The sequence below is a fragment of the Eucalyptus grandis genome, chromosome 8, assembly GCF_016545825.1.
Source record: "Eucalyptus grandis isolate ANBG69807.140 chromosome 8, ASM1654582v1, whole genome shotgun sequence".
In the NCBI taxonomy this organism is placed as follows: domain Eukaryota; kingdom Viridiplantae; phylum Streptophyta; class Magnoliopsida; order Myrtales; family Myrtaceae; genus Eucalyptus; species Eucalyptus grandis.
The window spans coordinates 1344347-1350003 of NC_052619.1; the positions used below are offsets into that span (position 1 = coordinate 1344347).

General features: G+C 41.3%; 1 long non-coding RNA gene across 1 annotated transcript; it reads right to left on the reverse strand.

Moving 5' to 3' along the window:
- Positions 1-970: 970 nt before the first annotated feature.
- Positions 971-2834, reverse strand: LOC120287559. Its single transcript, XR_005545683.1, has 4 exons — positions 2743-2834; positions 2383-2520; positions 2169-2260; positions 971-1710 (listed from the first exon to the last, which is right to left on the reverse strand). It is a non-coding gene; the product is annotated as an uncharacterized LOC120287559 (long non-coding RNA).
- Between the last annotated feature and the right edge of the window lie 2823 nt (positions 2835-5657).

A 5657-nucleotide genomic window follows, 5' to 3' on the forward strand; every position in this document is an offset into this window, starting at 1 on the left:
TCCGAATGTTCAATTTTTTGGGGAGTCGCTATAAAAAAAAAAAGGAAAATTACAAAACAAGAATTGTGTTTTCCTTCGAATTTTCCTCATGTTTTCCTTTTGGTCTCTTCTTTTGCTGTATGATTCTCTCCCTTCTCTTCTCTCTTGTCAACGACCAGCTATGGATTTTCCGTATTTCCTTGTGTAATATGAGTGGAGAGAAGTTATGGGAATTATGGCAAGTAGGCATGGATTGATCGAAAATAGGAAGGATGACTGCTGCTGCGTTTTCGTTTCTGCAACTGAGGTTTATCCAGAAACTTGGCTATCATCTACATCGAAACACAATCATCAGATTACTCCACGACAGAAGCCCCCTCATCCTGAAATGCGATCTTCGAATGAACACTGCCCCTCGATTACTAGCCCAGATGCACCAGATGGTTTCGCACGGTTCAGACACAAAAATTTGATGAGGCTCATCTCTAAGAAACCAGGAGTATCGGATATTTTTGTTCATGAATGAGACTAATATATATACCAGTAGTTCCGTCTTTTTTATTCTTGGAACCTGTGGTTTACTCTTTCAAAATAGCTTGAAGGCTTGCTATAATATCTCTCTTAAAAGGATCATATTTCTGATGGGAGCACTTCAACTGGAAAGTGAACCAAGGCAATGGCGTACAAGATATTTTACTCTCCTTTTTCACAGGCAATGAAGAGGATGAAGAAGTAAAGAACTGAATGCAAGACTTCTTGGGTTTGGTAAATTGATCATCACTAGGCCAATCAACTTGCTCCTATCAAGCAATATGCTGAATGGTTGCCCACCATTAGAATAGGTCATTCATAGGAGACATTATACATGTGGAGCTACCAGTTATGAACCTAAATGACTTCCCTTACAGATAACTGTAACAATTACCATCCATCTTATTATCATAAAAGAGGATAGATTGAGTGTCCCCAGCATGGCAGCATGAGTGTCCCCAGCATGGCAGCATGTGAAGTTGATAATAGAAGAGCATACTGCTATTGGTTGCTTTACCTGTACATTCTATTATGGCAGGCTTGGCGAAATCAGAGGATATTTTTCCTCTCCACACAAATTCACAAGGAGAATATGAAAAGATAGCAGAGCTCCCTAAAAATGTTCCAATATATCATATTCAAATGAGATCATATTCCATCACTTTTATTTGATGTTACAGCATCACAAATTCACCAGTAAAGGTTTTACTGTTGAAATGACATGAACAGGCAAACCAGAGTGAAACACAGAGCAAACCAACTCTTGAAGACTGGTTAAAAATTAAACAGCTATTTTTAGGCCAATCTCATCAATAACTAGCACCTAATTCCCATAATACCAGACTCAACACAAGAAAACATGCACTTAGACTGCAATTTCAGAGTGCTTCATCTACTAGCAGTTAACACATTTACTTCCAAGGACTTCATGGCCAACAAGACTTCCAGTTTTCTAACCAGAATTATTGACTGCAGAGCTTAAGCCAACTTAGCTTCAGATATTAAATGTTGAGCAGGTATGACAACTTACTCCAGAGAATTAGGAACTTTCTGATGAATTGGCATGTAGAAAAGGACAACTTCGGTGGGCAGTAGTAGTAACTCAAGAAAAGCAAAATAACTCGAGACAATCTTACTTTTCGCAGCAAGCCCAGGCAATTGAGTGTCATCATCTCCATCCTCCTCTTCATCCTCTTCATCCTAAAAGAAATTCCAAGACACCATATTCCATTAAATTCTCTTTCCAATAAACAAGTATTGGGGATCGACTAATAATTTCGAAGCACTGATATATAAATGACCAGTAGAAGTCCAGCATATTAAAAGTACTAACCATTTAATGAGAACATCAGAAAGGAAGTCTCTCATGCATGTTAATTTCACAACAGTTCACCAGCTAATGTGAAAAATGTAAAGAAAAACCACAAAAGAAATGCCTTATGCAAGGTCACATCACCTCAAAAAGATAACTGCCACAAGACGAGACAGTTTGATCCACACAAATATTCAGACGCAAATCTCATGCAAACATTTATTTAATTATCACTACATCCCTTGAAAACCTTCCCCACCATGCGCTAAACAAAATTCAACTCTGTTCCAAACCAAGTCTCACTGGATGAATTATACCAAATCTACATCAAAGGGAATTTATGTACCTTAAAATCAAAAACAGGCTGTTCATTGTCACCATCTGACTACCCAGCATCACTACAAATGTTCGGCGGCTCAACATATTTTTGTTTGTGAACTGCAGATGAAAACATCAATAAGAGCAACCCATTTATAAAGCAGCAAACTTCATACCGGCATTTGCACAAACACAAAGCCCGCAGCGCCAAATAGCAGACAGTCAAGGGAGAGAGAACTCACAGGCATCTATTTCGTCATCGATGTCTTCCAAGGCCACGTCTTCATCGACAGCCCTCCTCTTAGAGCCCCTCTTCTCCTTTTTCTGACTCCTGGATCTCTTCCCCATGGTCCTTCTAGCTCAAGTCCTTCGAATTCTTACTGCAGCATTAACGAAAATGAATGAAACGAAACTTTCACTGGCAGACCCAATTAAAAATGATTGATAAAGCAACGCCAAAGTAGGACCGAGCGTGAAACCTTTAGCAGCTATCTTGCATTCTCCTACCACTACAAGCATCAGAAACACAGACACAGAAGCGAAACTGAACCGACCAATTGAATAAGGGGCCACGAAATTCAACGAAAACGCGACGAACCCACCGTTCGGCGAAGAGAGCTGAGGAGAGCAGGAAGAAAGATCGAGACTTTGACATCAGAGGAGGCAAAATTCGCAAGAAATCGAAGCTTTTTCCCTGTTAATCTCCCACTTCTCCCTGCAGCTGCAACATGCATGAAATATATATATTTGTTATTCACTTTTTTTTTAATGGATTGGAAGAAGAGCGAAATAAGAGAAATCTTGCCGCCTAAGAAGCATTGACACCTTCGGAGACCCTTCGTGTTGTATTCGATAATTCGACAAATGTCTAACACACTTCAACATGCTTTGACAATTTCTGACATGCAATCAATGAGTGTTGGAAAATCCGACATGTGGTCAACTTTTTTCAACATACTTCGACACAAGTCAAAATTTTGATAACGAGTCCAAAATTCCGACACACAATTCCTACATGCACGGAGTTAATTTTGAAAATTTTCAATAATTGAGAGATCAAAATATAAATATATGAAGTAGAGCGACAAGCCTCTCACACTTATTCTTCGTGAATGACGTCTTCCTTTTCTGTAAAGCCGACTTGCCTTCGGTGGAGCGCTTCAAGGAAGGTCTCCAGATATTCTCGGAGTGGTCTGGTTTGTATCCAAACACAAACAAGAGTGAGATCTACATTGCAGGAGGATCACCTACCTTAAGGAACCAAATTTTCCTTGTCCTTCGTTTTCAAGAAGGGAGCCTACCGTTTGGCACCTCGAGGTTCCCATCATCACCTCCAAGTTCAGCAACGCAGATTGCTGTGTACTTGTCAATTGCATTACAGCAAGGGTTCAATCTTAGACTCATTACTTTCTATCCTTTGCCAACCGTCTGCAATTGATCAGGTCAGTCCTCCATGCCATTCAAACATACTAGGCTAGTGTCTTCATTTTACCTATGGCTGTGTTAGATCAAATTAAACAAACCCTCAGACAGTTTCTATGGAAAGGACCGGAGTTGGGTAGAGGGGATGCGAAGGTATTTTGGGAGGATGTCTGTTGCCCAAAAGAGGGGGAGGGCCTTGGCATCCGAAGGTTTCGTGAGTATAATAAGGCCGCCATGCTAAAACATATTTGGCTTCTGTTCTTGGATAATAAATCATTATGGTGCAAATGGGTTCACTCGACCTTTTTAGAAAGAACAAACTTCTGGGTGGCCAAAAAGCCAACATTCTGCTTGTGAGCTTGGAAGATCCTCCAATTCAGGACTGAATTTCAAAGCTCCTTCTATTGGAGGATTGGGGATGGCCGATCAATGTCTCTTTGGTTTGAAAATTGACATCCCAAGGGTCCCTTGAACTTGTATTTTTCGGAGTCAGCCATTTATGGCTTTGGCCTTTCTAGGCAGGCGACAGTGGCAGAGCTGTTCACCAACCATGGCTTGCCAGTCAAGATGGTCTTGGATTCTTGGGAGCTTCCCCTACCAATCCTTGGCCAGAACTCGGATCGTTTTAGCTGGAAGGGGAACACTTCTGAGCTTTTCACAGTGGCTTCGACTTGGGAGATCATTAGGAGGAAGAAGGCTCGGGTCTTCTGGCATGCGTTCATCTAAAACAACTCGATCACCTTGGAACCTCTGGCTTATTGCTAGACGCAGACTTCCTACCCAAGCTCTGTTATTATCTCATGGTATGATAGATAGCGCCTTGTGTTCTTTTTGCAATGAGGTGCCGGATTCTATCGATCACCTATTTTTTAGATGTCGCATCACTACTGGCATCGCCTTCTTTTGGGCCGCGAGATGCAACCTTCCGTGGCGGAACAGATCGTGAGGTGAGAATCTCAATTGGGCCGTTTCTTTTCTTGCGAGCAAGGACTTCTATAAGTGCATTACTCGGTTCTCTTTTGGTGCTCTCTGTTATTTTATTTGGAAGCACAAGAATAGCATCCTCTTTAGGGAGCAAAACTTAGCCATTCCGGTGGTGAAGAATAATCTCTTTAAAGTCGTCAGAGACAAGGCCATCACTTTCAAGAATGTGGACGATACTTTCAGAAACAGGAGGCTGTAGCGTAGCTAGGGTATTGATCTGATTATCTTCTCTACTGGGGACTCTCCTGCTTCTGTAGGGCCCTAGCTTGTTTTGATTGCTGAATGGCTGCTCTCTCTGCGTGCGCCTATCTCCAAGGTGGCTCTTCACTTTTGTCGTTGGCGGATGCAGGATGGGGCTGTGGGGTCCATCTGGCCTTGTGTTGCCTAGTCCTGTTTCTTGCTAGATTCCTTTTGCATGTTGTTTAGGATGTTCTATGCTTGTTTTGGTCCACTTTGTTTGCGGTCTTCTGTTTTTACTTTGGCTCCATTTCACTCATTTTGACGTCTTTGAGTATAAGTTTTTGGCACCAAACTTTTGTATATTTGGTTCAAAGCTCAATATATTCTTACATTTTACCTATATCTATGAAAAAGAATGGAAATAACAAAAATAAAGGAGAAATAAAAAAATTCTCACTCTCAAATTTCTTAATTATGAGTTGACGATCGAACGCCCCTCTTTTTGTTGGCATCACTCTGCCCCTTGTGGCCTACCCCACCAGCTGTTGCAATCCCCTTCCCCTTAGACCAACTCACCCCGACCTCACCTCTACCGGGTTTGTTTCTATACCCTTTTTGCGGCTTGATTTGGTTGATTGGGGTCTTGAATTTTCTCTAAGGGTCGCTTATCTTGTGCAAACCTATCTAACTATGTTGTCTAGCAGCCCTTTTTGGAGATCCCATGATGTATGGTTGCATTTGGGGAAAAATGTCAAACAGATTGACGTTTACCGTGAGGAGTCAAATTTGATTGGAACTTGAAATTTGAGTAGTTTTGTTACTTTCCGAATGAGATCTGATTAGGAAATTCTATCTTTTTGCTAGTTTGGGATTAGTGATTTCGTGACCCAATTTTGTGTAGTTGGCTAATGGTAAGAAAGATTGGGGACGC